We start from the raw sequence: 21443 nt of genomic DNA on the forward strand, positions 1-21443 counted from the left end.
TGTCTGTAGGGAACACTTGGGATCTAGTGAATTTTTGTAACATCAGAGGTCACAAAGAGTAAAAGGATTCCAAGGTCAGACACTCTCAAGAAGGCTATCATCCATTTCCTTTGTGGCTTGTGGTAAGGGAGAGGGTACCTGCTAATTTACGCTAATGGGGCTCAAAGAAAAAAGTAGGAGTTCCCAGAATGTCAGCTTGAAGTAGAGAAATTTGTCTACCATTTTTATAATGAGTCAGTATCCTGTTGGTGTTCCAGGGGATATTTTTATTTCAAGAACCAGATCCAACCAACCTTTCCTACTCCCTTCCCTTTTGACCATTTCTTGATAAAGGTGGGATTTAACATCAGGAGAATTGGGGACTTAGAAGTTATCACTCCATGATGATTTGTTGGGGGGGGGGCTGGTTTTATGGTCTGACCACTGGATTTCTCATTCAACAAATACTTGTTGAGCATCTCTTATGCTCCAGGCATGGTTTTGGGTACTTAGTATCTGTATCATATTAAAATATCAAGAAATGGTGATCAGGGAAAGGATACTGGGAGTACATGGGAAAGGAGGTGGGTTACAATTTAAAATTGGGTGGTCAGGGTAGGTCTCTTTTGAAGGCGACATTGAAACAAAGGCTTGAAGGAGGAGGGAAGGGAGTTGACAGGTACATTTTGGCGAAGAGCAATTCTGGGCAGAGGAAATATTACTACAAATACTGTGAGGCAGGAGTGTGTCTGGTGTGTTAAAGACCAACAGTAAGGCTACTATAGCTCGAGTGAAGTGAGCAAGGTGGGGATAAAATTGAGGGAGTAGCAGGGAGGGCAGTGAACCAGATCATGTGTGGCTGTTTGTGTAGACCATTGTAAGGACGTTAGCTTTTTATATATGACAGTCATATATTGAATAAATTGACCTGTGTTTTCAAGCAACCTCCTCCGAATTCTTGCTCTCAATATGTGGTTCCTGAACCAGTGCATTGGAATTACCAAGACCTGTTTAGAAATGCAGAATCTTCACCTCCATCCAGGACCTACAAACCAGAACATGAATTTTAACTATATAACTAGATTGTCTAGTTTTAACTAGATAATTAGATTGTCCAGTAGTTGATGTATACATTTACATTTGATAAACTGCAGTATAAGTCCTATTTATCACTGTAATAACAATCATATCTATACTTTAAATTTTCTAAAAGATGCTACTTTCGGAGGGTATGCTCCAGGGAGCTTTGTCTATTTCTGCTCTGGCTGCCCCACAGAGTTGATAGAGTGCAGTTTCTACAGCCATAATGGAGATTTGTGCTCATTCCATGGACAAGTGCAGTTGTGGCAGAACGACATGTAACCAGCCAGGGAAAATATTTTCTTGCTCTCTTTGTATCTAGATCTGACCTCTTAACTAGTTAACATCAATGAAATGTGTGATATGTGCTACTTTTGAGTCAGGGATTTTAAGATGAGAGTGGGACTTCTCTATTCTTTTTTTTACCATCCACCCAGAAATATGCAGAGAACCAAGGCCAGTATGAGATAGAGGAAGATGGAAGGTGGCTGGCTTCTTGGACCATTATGTGGAGAAAAGTTGTCCACTGCCACAGGGAGCTATTATGTGACTGAGAAACAAGCGTTTAAGTCACTGAATATTTGGGGTTTGTTTGTCAGAGTGTCTAGTGTTATCCCAACTCAAAGATCTTCTAACATTAGGGTCATCCAGAATCACTTGGAGGGCTTGACAAAGCACTTATTGCTTGACTCCACCTTCAGAGTTTCAGAATCTGTAAGTCTGGGGTGGGGCCTGGAAGTTTTCACTCCTTACAAACTTCCTGGTGATGCTGATGTTGCTGATGTGGGGGCCACACTTGGAATACCACTGCCTTAACTAATAAAATATCTATTGGGAGATCTCATGACCTTGAAGGGTGTATCACCCAACTTGAAAGTGTGAAATTCATCTTATGCCAAGTTAGCCCTAATAGGTACCATTTAGTGCCACTGTATTGGCTGACTTACCTGATGTTTCTATGTTCAGTGCAAAAAGGATATAGCGGGAGAATTGAAATTCATTAAGCTTAATTGTGGAGGGATATATTAACTGATACTGGTATCTCAGCTTTTCTGATTATTCCACGCTTCATTCTGCTCTTCCAGTCCCCTAAGAGAGCAGTTGATTTATGACCCTCATAGAATTCTCAGCCTAGGTGGCCTTATTTGGATCAGTGGGAGTACTGCTGAGCTTTGGATGATAGAGAGGTAAGGCCATTAGATAAGGCTGAGCTTCCTCTGCCTCTCAGAAGAGGTAGGGGACATGTAGGTCTTCTGGCCCCACCCATATCACAAACCAAAGTTTCACTGTCACACTTAATGCTGGAGTTTCAGTTCAAAGGATTTTTGCAGTCTCTGTTGGAGTATTCTAGGCTAGGCTGAAATGAATTAACTTCTCCGCTTAGAAAAACTTGCTTCAGTTTTGGAAGGAGTTACTGTACGTCTTTCCAAATTGTACTTCATCCTTTTAAGGTGCCTCATGTGAATTAAGGTTTGGAATTCTTAGGAGAAATTTTTAATTTTATAGCTTCTCTCATCCAAAGTGCTATTATTAAATTATCATTCTGAATTGTTTCACTGACAACTCTACTTCTTAAAATAGAGATCAGTTATATTCCTGGACACTGGCATCAAAAGCTGAATCTGAAATTCTAATTTCCAAATGGTTGCTTGTTTTTAACTACTCTTTTTCTACTTTCTAAGTTCTCTTGATTTGTTTTAGAAGACAAAACATATGTTTCTTCTCTAAGTATATTTTGTACTTACTGCCTACACATAATGGGTACCATTTTCATTTGCTTCTGTCGCTAATTGTTGCCAGGGTCCCCTTTTCTTACCTGAGTGTTTTACAGCGCTTAATTTCACTTCCAACCATATTGATGATGTCAGGGCAGGTTGGAATGGACTTGTACTGACACTGGCAATGTCCTCAGAAGGTCTAGGTGTAACCTGGCTGGCTCCTACCTTAGGGAATGCTAAAAAGTGTGCCTGTCTTCCTTTCCTCCCTCCCTCACTCCCTCCTTCAAATATTTATTTGCCACTTAATCAGTGCCAGGCTCTGCTGATTCATCAGTGGACAAATTATGGAGTTATATTCTAGTGGAGGACAGAAACAATGAAAAATTGAGCAGAGATACAGAGTCCAAATAGAATGACATATTCTGAAGATAAAGCAGGGTACAATGAGAGACATGTACTGGAATGGGGTAGTCTAGTTGCTAGAGGGTGCTCAGGGAAGTCTTATTTGAAGAGGTGATATCTGATCTGATCCGTAGATAATTGAGCCACATGAGGACCTGAGGCGAGTGTGTTCCAGAGAGAAGGAAGGGCAAGTGTGAAGGCTGTGAGATGGGATTGATGTACTTGGGGAACAACAAAGAAGGCCATGGTGGCTGGAGTCTAGTCAATAAACAGAGGAAATGGTGTTGTTTGATGAGGTCAGATCTGGAAGAGGCCTGTTCATATGGACCTTATAAATTAGTGAATTCTTTTGGGGACACCTAGGTGGCTCAGTCGGTTAAGTGTCCGACTTTGGCTCAGGTCACGAGGTCACGATCTCACAGTTTGTGGGTTTGAGCCCTACATCAGGCTCTGTGCTCACAATGTGGAGCCTGCTTGAGATTCTCTTTCTTGCTCCTCCCCCACTCATGCTTTCTCTCTCTCTCTCTTTCTGGAAAAAAAAAAGGTTAGTGAATTCTTTTCTATCATAATTTCAGTCAAAATCTTGATAGCTGAAAGGAATGGATTCTTTTTCATCATTTTTATTTGTGCAGTCTCCTTAATTAGTTACTTCATTTCCTAAATGATGCTCTGTCTTTATTAATGGGTGCTTCAGAGACAAAGCCTGCTTTAAATTCTAGTACTAGCATTCTGAGTATTCATGCTTCCCTCACCTTTCTGTTTTGGGTACCAAGGGGAGGTTAACCTAGTGGCAGCAGGTTGAATGGTGCTGCAGTGGAAAGCTATTCAAAGTTATCTTTGTTGAGGTGATAGATATTTCTGATTGAGGAAAGCTGATAGGGACATTGCAGCTATAGCAAAATGAGTAAGGATTTCCCGAGGAGAAATATTTAGTTGTCAAGTGCAAAACATTTTTAATTTTTGTGGTTCTAGAAAATACCTCCATTGAAAATGAAATATTTAATTTCATAGTTTTATAATAGAATGTATTGAAAACATGGGATTTAGAATCAGAGGACTTTGCTGTGTCAGTTCGTAGCAAGATCGTTAGGTTTGTGATAATGGGCACCTTCATTTCTATGTGCAGTGGAGCCTGGGGGTTAACAGCCCATTCTAAAGGCTGACTGAGCTTGGTTCTTCTCTTTACTAGCTAGCTCTGTCATTTGGGTAAAGTAACAAAACCTTTCAGTGGCCCTGTTTTCTTACCTGTAAAATGTAAAAGGTTTATTGAAAAGATTAAATTCTGTCATTCAGGCAATGCATATAGCATAGTATCTAACTCACAGTAAAAGTTATGATTGCCATTATCAATGCTTACTTTGTTCTATTACTATACCAAGCATTTTATTTTTATTTTTACTTCCCTAATTAAAAGTTTACTGGACTAATTCACTTACATAGTTTAAAAAGCCAAAATACAACAGGGCACATAACAGTGTCAGTGAAGGTTCCTTGGCCCATCCCACTCCTTAATGGGAACCACTTTCAACTTAAAAAATTTTTTTTTTAATTTTAATTTTTATTACTTATTTTTGAGAGAGTGAGAAAGAGCAAACTGGTGAGGCCAGAGAGAGAGAGACAGAGAGAGACAGAGAGGAAGAGAGGATCCCAAGCAAGCTCTGTGTTGTCAGCTCAGAGCCTGATGCAGGGCTTGAACTTAGAAACTGTGAGATTATGACCTGAGCTGAAACCAAGAGTCAGACACTTAACCAACTCAGCCACACAGGTTCCCTGACCACTTTCAACTTTTTAACTTTTTTCTTCTGACTTTTATTTCTATATATCTAAATATGATACTATTTTTTGATTTATATACTTTATATGTTATCTGTAGACTTTATCTTGGTAGGTCTGCGTTTCCTCCTCTTCTCCCAGCATTTTCTCCAAGCAAGATGGACATATCCCAACACAAGTCATATTATTATGACATACCTGTCAAATAGTGTACTATGAATACTCTTGCTTTTTTTTTTAAACAACTTCTCTCCCCTGAAGCTGTAGAAAGCTCTTTTATGCATCTCTCTCTCTCTCTCTCTCTCTCTCTCTCTCTCTCTCTCTCTCTCTCTCTCTCTCTCTCATTGTGGTGTGCTTAGTTTTCTATTATGTAACTGTCATTAATTTTTCAAATTCCCTGACAGAATTGCAAAAACCCATGGAATCATGTTTCCTATAAGATCAAACAAGCCAGCTAATCTATTAGGCTTTTTTTTTTTCCTTAAGAATAAACTTACGGAGTGTTCTGTTTTCTTAATCCTGCACTAATTGTCTTGGCCTGCTGCACATGTATTTTCTCAGGACCTTGATTTATCTCTGTTTCCTGAATCCAGTGTCCTCTTTGGTTTTATTAAGCATTTCCTGTTGTAACTTTCTGAGAAAGTGTACATGGGGTGCAGTGTTTGAGTTCTTGACCATCTGACATGTCTTTATTTTACCCTCACACAGGGTTGATATCTTGGCCAGGTAGAGAATTCTCAGGTGAAATAATAATGATTCTCAGAATATTATTAAAACTATTACATTTTCTGTAACACACAAACCCATATTCTTACACTCACACATGCATGCAGCTTCTTTTACCTCAGTGTATCATGGTGATGAGCCATGGATGCTTTTTTGTTGTGTGATTTTTTTCGTTCTCTTTTTTTCGCCTGGACTGACTCACTTGATTTTGAAGTTTTTTTTCCCTATTGTGTTATAACCTCGATGTTGCTCTTGTAGAGTCCTACTGACATTTTTTATCTCACTTCCTTTGTTATATTGTCTGTGATTTATACTCTGAGTGTTTTAGAATCTTCTTTTTATCCTTGTGTTTAAAATTCAATGGCACTGTGGCTTGATGTGCTTTTGTTTTGTGTCAGTCCATGTGCTGAGCACGTGGTGAGCCCCTTGAATCTAAAAATGCATGCATGTTCGACAGTTCTAGCAGTTTCCCCTGTACCTGCTTTTTGATCATTTCCTTCCATCTGTTTGCTGACTTTTTGTTTTGCTTTCTTCCTGGAACTCCTATAATAAATTAGTAGTGCAGCATTGTGAGATTTTTTTTTTTTTAACTTTCCCTGGTTTTCTGTTTTCTCTCCACCCACTCACCCCCAGCTTTTGGGAGAAATTCTTAAAATTTCTCTCAGTTCTTCTATTGAATTTTAGTAGTTTCTTATTCTATATTCTATAAAAACCTTTTCCATATGGGATTAATAGCATTTTACCCCTCTGAAGCTACTAAAATATTAAATGTATTTTTATCTGTTTTCCCTATGCATTTTACAGTCTTCATTTTTATTTTTGTTTTTATTTTCACATTGGAAGTTTCCCTCAAATAGCTGCTGATCTTGGTTTTACTTTCTTTGAGAGTAAGGCCCTCTAAATTTAAAAAGATTGTAAACTGTCCAGTGTTGGTGAGAATATGGAAAAATAGGAATTTTCTTAGTTTATTTTCAGGAAGGTAAATTGTTACAAAATAACTGGGGAAAATTAGTTTGTGTATAAATTTGGAATATGCATACTTTATGACCCAGTGCTTCTACTTTAGTTAAAAACCCAGCAGAGAGGCCTAGACATGTGCAAGAAGAGATACATGCAAGAATGTCTGAAGTATCATTCATAATAGGCAAAAAATGAAAACAAATGAGACATCCATTAATAGTAGAATTGATACAAATTTGTTCTTTAATGGAACATTATACAGCATTGAAAAATCTAGACTATGGATACCTGCAACAACATGAATGATAGGCTATAGTTATCTTCAGCAATATGGATAAGTCTCACAAATAATAATGTTGAAAAAAATCATAAATAGTAGATACCTATTGACAATAGAGTGGATACATTAAGTTGTGGTGTTGTCATCCAAGAATATTATACAGCAGTAAAAACAAAACAAAACCCTCCAGATGCTTCTGAATTTGTAGGTCAAACTCTCAAGCATACTGTTGGGGAGAAGAAGCCAGATAAAAACAAGTATCTTCTAAACATTCGTCTGGTAGGATTCCAAAACAGGCAACACTAAACTGTGGTGTTAGATTACAGAATAGTAGTTATATTTGAGAAGAGGAGGGAGGAGTTGCCTTTGGGAAAGCCATGAGGGGAATGGCTTCTGTGTTGCTAGAAGTTTTTCTTGATTTGTTTGGTGGCCATGTAGGTGTTCACTATGTGATATTTCACAGAGTATATTTCGTTTATATTTTTAGGCACTGTTTTGTTTATATGTTGCATCTTAAAATAGTTTTTAAAATAGAATGAGGAACTAAAAAGCATGGTTGGAAATTTTGTGTGCATGGTCAAAGCTGAACAACTAAAGATCTAATGGCCAGGGATCTAGAAGTTTCCTGAGGGGACCCTAAGTGTCAGTGTTTATTAATTTTACCCCTACTGGAGCTTGTCAGTTATGCCAGACCAGAGAACAAGATACCAATTACTTGCCTTAGGCAGTATTTGCCTGACTGCCAACATTCCTAAAGCGGAGCGAAGAAAAGAGTTGGGGGTCTTGTCATTCAGTATGCCATTTTTAACTTAATTTGCTGAGCTGATTTTCAGTAGGGTGCTTCCTCTACCCTAATCCTCCCTGGGTTTATAATGTGCATGGTTCAATTTGTCCAGCAAATAAATCCTGTTTATGGAGTAGAGAATGCCTGGAGATATAACTATTCCTAATACATATTCTTAAATGTCTTGTTTCAGGCTTTTGCTTCTCTTGTCTCTTTGGAAGAATAAGTACCATTTCAGGACCTTTCTGGTGTTTTACATTATGAAATCCCTCATTTCTTGTTTGCATCCCATTCATTACCCTGGGTATTTGACATTCAGATTTCTTACATCTTCTCTCCTTCAGTCCATATTTCATCTTCCAACACTCGGTTGACTTTTGTTTACAGTTTTGTCTTTGTGGGTTGAATTTATGGTTGAATTGCATCTCCCCAAAATTCATACGTAGAAGTCCTAACCCAGTACTTCAAAATGTGATCTTATTTGGAAATATGGTGTTGAGGCTCCTGGATGGCTTAGTCAGTTAAATGTCTGACTCTTGGTTTTGGCTCAGGTCATGATCTCACAGTTTGTGAGTTCAAGCCCCGCGTCAGGCTCTGTGCTGATAGCATGCAGTCTGCTTGCAATTCTGTCTTTCCCCCCACCTCTCTGCCCTTCCCTTGCTTGTGCTCTCGGTCTCTTCCAAAATAAATAAATAAACTTTAGAGAGAAAAGAAGAGAGGGTATTTACAGAGGTAATCAATTTAAAATGAGGTCATAAAGGTAGATTCTAATTCAATAAAACTAGTCCTCCTCATAAAAAAGAGAAATTTGTACATAGACACAGGCTTAGAGGGAAGCCAATGTGAAGAGATATAGAGAAAAGACAGCCATCTACAAGCCAAGGAGAGAAGCCTGGATCAGGTCCTTTCCTCACAGTCTTTAAAAGGAACTATCCTGTTGGTATTTTAATTTTGGACGTAGAGTCTCCAGAACTCTGGACAATAAATTTCTGCTGTTTAAGCCCCCAGTCTGCGGTACTTTGTTCTGGCAGTTCTAGCAAACTAATACAATGACTTAAATTCTTTTCATTTTATTTAACAGGAAGTTCTAATAGGCATTTTACTTGTATTTTACTCAGTGTAAGTGCTACTCTACAAATGACAAAGTTTTTGATGAGAGACAAATAGAGAATCTGAATTGAAGTGTATTAGAGTGACACCTTGGGCTCTTGATGACTACACCAAACCTCTATGAATTTTAATTTCTTCATCTTTAGAGGGTGATGACATGGATCTTGTTTATGGACTTTAGTGGACAAAAAATGTGTCATTGAAAGTTCATTGTCCACTGCCAGCTCTTTTAGTGATAGCTGTACTTGTTATTAATAGAGGAGAGAAGGAAGAAGGGCTGACATTTGCTGAGTTCTTACTATATGTTTTACTTACATAATCCAGTTTTGACCTTCACAATAGCTTTGTTGAGGATTATATGATTATTACCATGTTAGAGAATTCTGACTCATAAAACTCATTAATTGGTCTTTGATTGTTAAGTCACAAAATGGGAGACAGGGAGTTCAAATGAAAATTTGGATACCACCTTCATCACACTCTTTCAGTTATATGCCCTTCGAGAAGAGAAGCAAGTCACATGGACAGAAAGTAAACTAGATCCAGAGATAATTCAGAGACCAGGGTGCTTCATTATCTTGAAGTACCTGGAGGTACTACATCTACTAGTTTGTGATAATTTCACTGACATGATGAGATTCAGCCTTATAGGTACTCTGAAATTTAGTGCATGGTCCATGGATTAGTAGTGCTGCCATAATCTGAAAGTAACATCTCTGGCCTCTCCCAGAAGTTCCTTGCATTAGAATTTGCATTTTGACTAGATTCTCCAGGTGATTTGTATGCAGAAAATAATAAAGCTTGGGAAACACTTAAGATAAAATTAGGTGATTAGAGGGGCTGAATTAATAGCAACTGAATCCTGTGCTGCAGGAGACTCACCTCTTTTCTCTTTGCTCACTGTCAGTTCTTCAAGGTTTCCTGTTTTCTGTAGATTAGTCCCTGGGATTTCTCATTCACTATCAGACTCTTTTACCTGATTTCCTCAGTGACTTACTAGTATATCTGTGCATGGCTGTTCATATGAATACCCTCTGGACTTCAGGCGTTTCTAGCCACTGGGACTCTCTGTCATGCTGTCTTGCTGCATGTTCTACTTCTCTGAGTGTTCTTTAGCTATCATGAATAATTTGGGATCTCCCTTTTCATTAGCCACTTACGATGTGTATGAAAGTTCCCATTTCCTCAAACTCAGCAGCCAACTCTTATTAATGAAACGTCTCCTAAGAGAGAAATGGTCCGAGATTCTCCACTATGAGGAATTTTTAAAACAGTTATTTGCAAACTGCAGCCAAACTTGAAATCACTGCTTAAATTGTCATTTCTTTTCTTCTAATTCAAGGTCTGGAATATGGTATGTCTACCCCCCAGTGTTTCATAAATGATTTATTCAAGTAGTTGAGCATTTATCTAGCTCTTTTACTGGACTGTGAGGTGGCATAATGTCTTGATTGATTTTTGATGTCCTGGCGAGAGTTTTCCTATTGCATGACTCTAAGTGAATGGTCTTCTGTCTTTATACGCACCTACCTGTCTTCTCTGAGCATCCTGAAATGTCCTGTACGCAAGAACTATCAAGGGCCATATGGAATTGCTTCATCTTAGATTAGGATAGGCAGTTTGTGCAGAGTGCTGGAGGTAAATCTGAATGCATTTTATGAACCCAGTCTTTTTTATATCAAAGATAGTTCAATTCTGACAGGAGAATCTGTATTTAGTGTAGGTTCTTATTCAGATCTGTTGCCTCAGAAGGTTATAAGTACTCAAAAATCTTTGAATCTTCTGATGTTAAAGCCTTTCACATTATTTCCTCTGTCTGAAGGATAAGAGACAGTGTTGGCGGGGGTTAGGAGGAAAATGAGTGAATACACAAAAGATCTTCAGGGATGGTGGAAGACCCATATTATTTAATAAAAAAATTGTTTTTAGTGCCTTATGGTCTCCAGCCCATCTCCAATAATAGTACTTAATTAATGGGATTAAAACTATTTCCCCATTGTATAGTCCTTTCCAGTCCAGTTTATGTGCTTTATACATGACATAGATTGAAAATTCTGCAGGCAAGGAGCTGGAGCCCACAGAACAAAGCTGAAGATTTATGAGGCTTTGCAATCCTTTGAAAAAAAAAAAAAAGGGTCAGATGTTTGTGAAACATCTTAAAGTTGTACTTTTATGCTCTTCTCCAAAGCTTGTTTTAGGAAATTACATCTTGAAAATTCAGTCCAAATACAGAAACAAAATCCTTTCCTTTTGAAATTGTATAATAAAACCTGGCACTGTTTTCATCAAAGGAAAATACCAGAGGCAGGAACAGAGAGAAAAGGTTGGATTTGGCAGAAATAGAGGGCATGAATAGACATTCTGGTCTCAGGGTCTTGGTTGGGGATTTACTACTGAACCTGGTCTTTAAACAATCTTCTAAGCTCTTAAATTCTGTAAGGTCACAGCATATCCATCATATCATTTCCTTTTAATCTTTCTCAGGATTTCTTCTGCCAAGTATTTTTGTTCAACTTACGCCCCCTCGCTCTTCTGATTCTAGACCCTATCTTCCTCTCCTCCCTACTTGTTACTTTCCCCACCTTGGGGTGGTTTGGCCTTACCCAGAATCAAAATAAGAGAATCAGTTTTAACTTTTTGCAAAACATACCCAGGTTTTTTTTTCTGAGCTAAAATTTCACATTTCCAACTGGGAATGTAGCTCCTATGGGGAAAACTCTGACACTTTGCCTCTGGTGGAATTATGAAATTTTGTGAATTTGCCACAGGCAAAGCTTGCTCTCTCTGCAGAGCTTAAACATCTCTATTTTTTTTTTTGTAGTTAAAAACTAATGTCATGATACTTTTCTAGCAAAACAAAAAAATCACTACAGTTTTGTTTCACTGAGGTGTTGCAAAATTTTTAAGCAGCAGAACTTTTGGAAGACCCTTTTCAAAAGTCCTCATCCTTTCTCCCTGACATACAAGTCCATGGGCAGAATGGACTCCTTTCTGTATTTACTGAGCATCTACTCTGTACAAATCAATGGTCTCAGTAGATACTATTTCTTAGACTAGATGCCTATTATGCTTGAAATTGGTCCATGTAGTTTCCTGAATTTTCTTCTTAGCTAGCTGATGGTATTTTGAAATTTAATTATTTTAAAAGAATTGTGAAAAAATATATTGATCTAACAGCTTCAGACCCATCTAAAGTATGGTCAGGCCTCTGTGGTGTTAGCTTTTTAACTCTGGTTTTGTGGGGGTTTTAGGGCACCTGGAACACCCAGCCAGATGTCAACCCATGGACTGTTTCTGGGTCCTACAAGGTGCATATTGCCTTTACATAATCTCCCTTTCCAACCACACTCATCACAAACTCCAAAACAGTTCTGTAGGCTAGGTTTTATTTGAAGTTTTGGTTTAGCCTTATATTTAAGTAGCATAGCCTATTCTTCTACCCTCCCCCCCCCCCCGAATATTTCTCTGCCTAATCTTCCCTTGATGCCAGTTTGAAATTAGGTTTGTAGTGCAAATGCCATGAGAGGAGATACTGTAATGTTAATTAGCTATTATTTGTTGGGATTACTCTGTGAAAGTCTATTTTTATCATTCCTTCAGTCCTCATAACAAATCTCAGCAGTGGGTATGATTATCCATCATCCCCATTTCAGAGAAGTAAACTGAGGCCTAGAGAGATTAACTAACTTCTTCCAGACCACACATGGAGGCATGGCAGAGCTGGGATTCAAATGTAGGCCTTCTTGGGCTAGCACTGCAATGCCAGTGCATCTGAATGGTGATTAAATCTTCTCTGTGGTGTAAAGGACGTGTACTATGGATATATCTGAAGTTGAGATTTTGAAGGAATTCTAGATAGTGAGGAAGACAAAATAATGAAGCAACTACATTAGCAAAAGGAGGGGCTCCAAAAAATAGAAATGGAAGGAAAGTTTCCAGACTCATTCTATGAAGCCAGCCTCACCTTGATTCCAAAACCAGACAAAGACCCCACTAAAAAGGAGAATTACAGGCCAATATCCCTGATGAGCCTGGATGCAAACATTTTCAACAAGATACTAGCAAATTGTATCCAACAGTACATTAAAAGAATCACTCACCAAGATCAAATGAGACTTGTTCCTTGGTTGCAGAGGTGGTTCAGTATTAGCCAATCAATCAATGTGATATAGCCCATTAATAAAAGAAAGAATAAAAACCATAAGATTATCTCAATAGATGCAGAAAAAGCATTTGACAAAATACAGCATCCTTTCTTGATAAAAACTCTCAAGAAAGTAGGGACCGAAGGAATATACCTCAATATCATAAAGGCCATATACAGAAGACCCACAGCTAATATCCTCAAAGGGGAAAAACTGAGAGCTTTTCCCCTTAGGTCAGGAACACGAGCGGGATGGCCACTCTTACCACTGTTGTTCAACATAGTACTAGAAGTCCTAGTCTCAGCAGTCAGACAACAAAAAGAAATGAAAGTCATTCAAAATGGCAAAGAAGAAGTGAAACTTTCATTCTTCACAGATGACATGATACTCTATGTAGAAAACTCAAAGGACTCCACCAAAAAACTTTTAGAACTGACATCAATTCAGCAAAGTCACAGGATATAAAATCAACATACAGAAATTAGTTGCATTTCTATACACCAATAATGAAACAACAGAAAGAGAAACCAAGGAATCAATCCCATTTACAATTGCACCAAAAACCATAAGATACCTAGGAATGAACATAACCAAAGAGGTGAAAGATCTGTACGCTGACAACTATAGAAAGCTTATGAAAGAAATTGAAGAAGACACAAAAAAATGGAAAAACAATTCATGCCTCATGGACTGGAAAAACAAATATTGTTAACATTGTGGATACTACCCAAAGCAATCTACACATTCAACAAAATCCCTATCAAAACAACATCAGCATTCTTTACAGAGCTAGAACAAACAAACCTAAAATTTAGGAACCAGAAAAGACACCAAATAGCCAAAGTAATGTTGAAAAAGGAAACCAAAGCTAGAGTCATCACAATTCCAGACTTTAAGCTGTATCACAAAACTGTAATCATCAAGAGATTATGGTACTGGCACAAAAACGGACACATGGATCAATAGAACAGAATAGAGAACCCAGAAATGGACTCACAGCTATATGGCCAGCTAATCTTCAACAAAGTAGGAAAGAGTATCCAATGGAAAAAACAGTCTGTTCAGCAAATGGTGCTAGGAAAACTGGATGACTTTCTTACACTATACATGAAAATAAATTAAAAATGGATAAAATACCTAAATGTGAGATAGGAAACCATCAAAATCCTAGAGGAGAAAACAGGCAACAGCCTCTTTGACCTTGGCCACAACAACTTCTTACTAGACATGTCTCCAGAAGCAAGGGAAATAAAAGCAAATGAACTATTGAGAATTTATCAAAATAAAAAACTGCTGCAGAGTGAAAGAAACAATTATCAAGACTAAATGGCAACTGATGGAATGGGAGAAGATATTTGCAAATGGCATATTGGACAAACGGTCAGTATCCATAATCTATGAAGAACTTATCAAACTCAACACCCAACAAACAAATAATCCAGTGAGGAAATGGGAAGAAAACATGAGTAGACACTTCACCAAGGAAGACATCCGGCTAATAGACATGTGAAAAGATGCTCAACATCACTCATCATCAGGGAAATACAAATCAAAACCACAATGAAATACAACTTCATACCTGTCAGAATGGCTAAAATGAATAACTCAAGAAACAACAGATGTTGGCAAGGATGCAGAGGAAAGGGAATCCTTTTGCACTGTTGGTGGGAATGCAAACTGGTGCAGCACTCTGGAGAACAGTGTGGAGGTTTCTTATAAGAATAGAGCTACCTTATGACCCAGCAATTGAGCAACTACCTTTTTATCCAAAGGATACAGAAGTGCTGATTAAAAGGAGCACATGCACTCCAATGTTTATAGCAGTGCTATCAACAATAGGCAAATTATGGAAAGATCCCAAATGTACTTTAACTGATGAATGGATAAAGAAGATGTGGTACATATGTGTACAGTGGAATACTACTTGGTGATCAAAAAGAATGAAATCTTGCCATTTGTAACAATGTGGAAGGAATTAGAATGTATTATACTAAGTTAAATAAATTAGAGAAAGACAAATACATGATTTCACTCACACGTGGAATTTAAGAAACACAACAGATGAACATAGGGGAAGGGAAGGAAAAAAAAGAGAGAGGCAAACCATAAAAGACTCTTAAATACAGAAAGCAAACTGAGGGTTGCTGGGGTGGGGGGAGTGGGAGGGGGGATAGGCTAAATGGATAATGGGCATTTCAGAGGGCACGTTTTTGGGTGAGCACTGGGTGTTATATGTAAGTGATGAATCACTGGGTCCTACTTCTGAAACCAATACTACACTGTAGTTAACTAACTTAAGTAAGTTTAATTTAAAAAAGGGGAGAGGCATAATGAAGAATAAAAAATCTAGGAAAGAAAAGTTTTCTGGTCAACATTGTTCACTGAACTGATCCTGGCCATAAGACCAAGTTTTGTTTCTTACTTGTTAAGAATAGCTGCTAACTATCCATATGAATGGGCAAATAGCAAATTCAACAAAAATGATTAGGTACCCCCATTATGCTGTTTTCAGCATCCTTCACTCATTCTGTCTTCTAGAAGAATCAGACATACCAAAAATACATTTCCGTTAGGAAGTTGTCTCTCATCACTGTGCAGTGCCCAAATGGCATGACAAGGGAACAAATGCAAAACACATAGAACTGTAGCTGATTTGAAAACTCACTTTTCATGCCAATTAAGAGACACACGTGATTCTAATGTTAAAAAATTATTTTTGGTTGATTTATATTTCATTAGTAGAAAAATTTTCCAAGAGTATCTATGTATTTTGTATTTATGCACTGGGGGAGATCCAGAGGTTATTCTTTTGTTTTCTATCCCCAGGGTGAAATGGGTGTATCTCCACCCTAGTCTTGATTCTTCAGCGTTTGCTTAAAAAAAAAAAAAAATTTAATGTTCATTTTTGAGAGAGAGAGAAGAGAGAGAGGGAGAGGGAGAGAGAATGAGCAGGGGAGGGGCAGAGAGACAGGGAGACATAGAAACCAAAGCAGGCTCCATGCTCTTATCTGTATTTTGCATATGCTTCCTTATGTTTATATTTATTTTTGTATATATCTATGACTATAAACATTTTTTTATAAAAATAAATTTAAGTATAGCAAATTTTAAATGTGGCAAGTTGAAATGTCAGTTCTTTAGTTATTCTTCCTAATACAGATAATGAAAAGAAAATGTGTAGGGAAGTGGGAGGTATATATAACTTTGTGATTCAGTTAGGTACCTATTCTCAGATAATAGAAGGAGGTATTATCAAAAGAATGAAAAGGTTTAAATGTATGCCTATAATTATGAGCATACATGAATACAGAGCTGACTCTGAACCTACATTTTGTAAACTTGGTAATCCTTTTATGGCCAGTCCTTAAGGCACATTTAACCTCACGTCACCCATTAGCCCATCACAATGCTGCTAATCAGGAGGAAAAAGGAAGATGTAGCTGGTAATAATTCTTAAAAATTTGAGGAGCCAGCTTGCAATTTGAAATCTTATCCTAGTTAGGCACATAAATACCGCCGGACTATCTGGGTTTAATTTCTGGTGTTGACACATCACTGCAATTTGATACCTCTGTGCTTTAGTTTTCTCATCTTTAAATAAGTAGAAAACTACAACCTCATGTCATCATAGTGAGGGAAAATGTGTGGATATTTGCAAAAGAGTTAGAGCAGTGTCTGTCATAGAGTAAGTCTTTATGTTGTCTGTTAGCATTGTGTGAATGGGTCTACCTTGCCTTTGACTTTTTTCTTGCAGAAACTGCTATTCTACTTTTTCAGCCTAAGCTTCCCATCCACACTAATTAGTCAAACACAAGATTTAAGGCTTGTATTGTATCCTCCTAAAAGATATGCTTAAGCCCTAACTCTTGGTGGCTGTGAATATGAAATTATTTGAAATTAGAATCTTTGCAGCTATAATTAAGATACAAGTTAAGATGGGGCCATACAGGAATATGGTGGACCTTGAATCCATTATGCCTAGTTTCCTTGTAAGAAGAGGAGAAGAGTCACGGAGACAGACACACACAGGGAGAAGATGACCATGTGATGATGGAGGCAGAGATGGAAGCACTGCCCCTGCAAGCAAAGGAATGTTAGGGTTACTGGCAAGCCAGCAGAAGCTAGGAAAAGGCCAAGGAAGGATTGTCAGGTTTCAAAGGGAATATGGCCCTGCCAATTTCTTGATTTTGGAATTCTAGCCTACAAAACTATAAGACGATAAATTTCTGTTGTTTTAAGCAACTCAGTTTGTGGTTCTTTGTTATAGCAACCCTAGGAAATGAATGCACTTGGCATTATATTATCTAAATAACCTTGTAAAGAACATCACTTTTGTCTGCCCTTGGAATCCGCATGCCCTCTCCGTCTTAAGACATGGTGGGGCAGGAGCCATGAGTTTTTAACAGATCAGTCCAGGGTGCCTGGACCACTTCTAGGAGATGTTAATTTCTCTCATTTTGATTCTTATTTGTTTTTCTTTTTAATGTTTTTTTTTTTTTTGAGAGAGAGAGACAGTGTGCACACATAAGTGGGGGAGGGGCAGAGAGAGAGGGAGAGATAGAGAATACCCCATGCAGGGTTCAAACTCATGAACCATGAGATCCTGATCTGAGCCTAACCAAGAGTCAGAGGTTTAACTGACTGAGCCACTCAGGCACCCCTGATTCTTTATTATTTTTTTTTTTATCAGAGCCCACGCTCTGATTCTTGTGTATAACTTATAGTCAGATTTCTGGACTCTCCTCTTTTTTTTAATATTTCAGAATATCTAACTTTTTAAAATGTTTATTTACTTATTTTTGAGAGGGGGGAAGAGACAGAGGAGAGAGAGAACGAGCAGGGGAGGGGCAGAGAGACAGGGAGACATAGAAACCAAGCCTCCACACTCTGATCTGTCAGCACAGAGCCTGACACAGGGCTCGAACCCACGATCATGACCTGAGCCGAAGTCAGACATTTAACTGACTGAGCCACCCTGGTATCCCTTCAGCATTTACTTCTGTGTAATTCTTCTGCATTTTCTACCTCACACCCAACATTTGCAAATTTTCTGTCTCTGAGCAGCAATGCTCTCATTAACACTACCATTTGATGTCACCATTCTCTTCTGATGTTCTTGGAAGCTGTTTGAGCAATGTTTGTACAGCTGTACCCTATGTTTTCCAATCAAGAGAGACTAGGGAATACACTAATGAGCTTTCCACACAAATGCAGAGAACGTGCCCAGGTAAGGATCATGTGGCTTGAATTTCTGTTTTCACTTTTTTCTGACATAATTCTTTAACCAAGCAAATGTGTCATTTTGGGTACCATCAATGTCAGCAGTGTACTTCACATGTTTTTGGATTTTATATTCAAATATTTCGCCAGAGGCAATTAAGGCAGAGCTTTATTTTGGAAACAGTGGAGAGTTCTGGCCAATATTCTACAGGATAGAAGTGCCAGGCACAGAGTTCCCAACTAAATTTATTTCTAATGAAAAGTAACCCCATGAGAGGAGTTTCTGCCGTATAACCATCAGGCAGAGCATAGCAGAGCTCAGCCACTAGCCTGGAGGTGTTCCAGCTCTCCCTGCACCCATGTGCCGAGACTGGGAAGAACAAAGAAACCATGTGGTCAAGGATGAATGCAAGGGTAAGGGGACGAAATAGTATGACGAGAGACACTGGGGAACAGGATAAGAAGTCACCAACTGTTGAGGTGGACCAACTTCAGAACCAACTGTGAGAGGCATCAGATGGAAGAAAACCAATATATCAATATTACTATTGGTAAAGCTGCATTGGAGAAGTTGGTTTGAATGTAAGGCTACAATGAGCTTCCTAACCATGTACTTCAGAAGTAGATTTACTGAACTGGTCATGGGCAGTAATGACAATTGCAGATGTCCTTCATAAAGGCAGACATTGCCCTGTTAGATTATAATGTAGGAGGAGCAGGGCTAGCTCAAAAATGAGAGAGACGGAGAAGGAATGTTATCCTACCAGAGGCTCCGCCAGAGGATGACATGAGGTGAGCTTGTCATGCCAACAATAAGACTTACCATAATACAATGGCATCTTCTCAGCTTCACCTTAAAGCCAGAACTACTTAGTGTGGCACAGCCCACAAGGCTCTTTAAAATTTCACATGCCTATGTGTCATTAGGCTTTTCACGAAACTCTGTTCGCATCCTGTCCCCTTCCCAATGTGAAGCCTGCGATCCAGTCATACTGAACTGCTTGCAGTGCTAGGAACACCTCTGTGTTCTGTGCTTCAAATGCCCTTTCTATTTTTGCTCCAATACTTCCTCTCCGTGTGCACACCTCACTTGTTCTTGGTAGAAATTCCATGTTAAACCTAATTGTCTTTTCCTCTGGAAAAACTTCCCTGATATATGTTAGCTAGTCTTTTGAAGTTTCCATAGTTCTGTGGCAGACACTGCTAGTTGTCTACCAAGTTGTACTTCTCTGTTTCTTCTTCATGGCACATCTAAAATATCTTCCCATACTACTTTGCTGATGGTTGACCCATTTCTGGCCACTGAAAAGTAGACGTTTCTAGATAGAGTTTCTGGAAAAAAAATTTTTTTCTTAAATTTTAATTCAACTCTACTTAACATTTGGAAAATGTTTTATCCCTTTCTTCTTTTTTTTCTGGAATCTGAATAGAATGTATGGTGCTAGTTACACCATTTTGACACCATGAGGATGAAATTCAGTATCCACAGGGTGATGGAGCGACATGTTTAAAACAAGACAAAAAAAACAGCTTGGGTCCCTGATGCCATGATTAAGCTGTAGAATCAGCCCTGGGCTGCCTTATCTGTAGGTTTCTTGTTAAATGAAGCAAGTTCCTTCCTCTTAAAGCTATTGTGAATTGGGTTTTGGATTACTTGCTGCCAAATACCATTTCTGACCAATAATGCATCTATCATTGTATGTGAATGTATGTATGTATGTATGTATGTATGTATCTATGTATTTAATGTTGATTGATTTTTGAAAGAGAAAGAGTGTGGGAGAGGGAGGGGCAGAGAGAGGGAGACACAGGATCTGAAGCAGGCTCCAGGCTCTTGGCTGTCAGCATAGAGCCCAATGTGGGGCTCGAACTCAAGAACTGTGAGATCATGACCTAAGCCAGAGTCGGACACTTCACCGACTGAGCCACCCAGGAGCTCCTACCATTGTGTTTTTAATTGCTACTTATTCTTTGATTCCATAACTAGTCTGAGAAGTTTGAGATTAGGGGCTGTGCTTTATTTACTTGTTTTCTCAGCACTGAGCATGTTCTCTACCACAGGGCAGAAACTCAGAACATCTTTTTAAAATCCGGGATTTGTGGCATTACTACAAAAACCAATTTTCTCTCTGCTGATCATAATTACAACTGTTATTGATATTACCCTTCCATCCATAAAGCCCATAGCTTTGAAGTAACTGAGAATAATTCACTGTAATAAGATATGAATTTAAAATCATGAGATTGGTTTTTGTGTGTGGTGCATGTTATCATCCTCAAGTTTTATATAAAACTTGTCACTATTGAATCTAAGAGGGTGAATATTGGCAGAGATCACACTAAATGAAAGAAAAACTTGATTAGGCTTTCATCTTAGAAAAACACATTTTTTGAATTCAATTAATTTGGATTTGGGAGGGAACTTTGAATAAACTTTATTTTTAACTTTATATAGTGTGATCATAGCCTCCTTTCTCCCCACTCCCCCAATAAAAATCCCTCAGTAAATAAATGCCTTTTCTGTTTGTTGATAATACACACATCAGGTACAATCTTGAGCCATACTTTGGGTTTGCTTTCTTTGATCAGAACCAGCAAACTTGAGTCATAATTTCTCTAATACCCAAACTTATCTGTTTCACTAGTAGTAAAAATCACCTCATGATTCTTACTTGTGAGTCTTTATCACACTGGACACTATTTATCCCCATAACATGGTTATGAAGGACATGCTTGCTGGGTTAGTGAGATGATCTGTTTTCAGTGAGGCCTCTAAAGCAGATCATTTCTTCCTTCTAGCTTCCAAGGCAGCTCATGTGGAGCAGTGCCAGCCACCAGAGCCATAGGATGCTGACCTCTGTGTCCAGTGCCAAGCAGGGGACTTCAGATGGAGGCAGAGCTACAACACTACACAGGTATTTCAGTATTAACTACTCAATTCAAGGACTGTACATTGAGTAAGTGCATAAGCAAAGATTTGGATGGAGTAATAGAGGCCCCAACTAAGAAACTGGCATCTCAACAAAGATCAGGGCTCACTTGGGACAAGAATAATGGGAAGCACGTAGATAGGATCAATATAGAGACAACTACGCTGGCCATGGTCCCTGAGGGACAGCGAGCTGCAATCTGATGTTTGAATCTATTTTGAAGTGTTTTAGGTCACTGTATGTATATAAGGTATATGATTAGCCTTACGTTTCTTACTACAGAATGAGAGATTGCCATTGTCAACAAAGGCTTTAGTTATATATATATATATATAT

Source organism: Prionailurus bengalensis, chromosome B3, assembly GCF_016509475.1.
Source record: "Prionailurus bengalensis isolate Pbe53 chromosome B3, Fcat_Pben_1.1_paternal_pri, whole genome shotgun sequence".
NCBI lineage: Eukaryota > Metazoa > Chordata > Mammalia > Carnivora > Felidae > Prionailurus > Prionailurus bengalensis.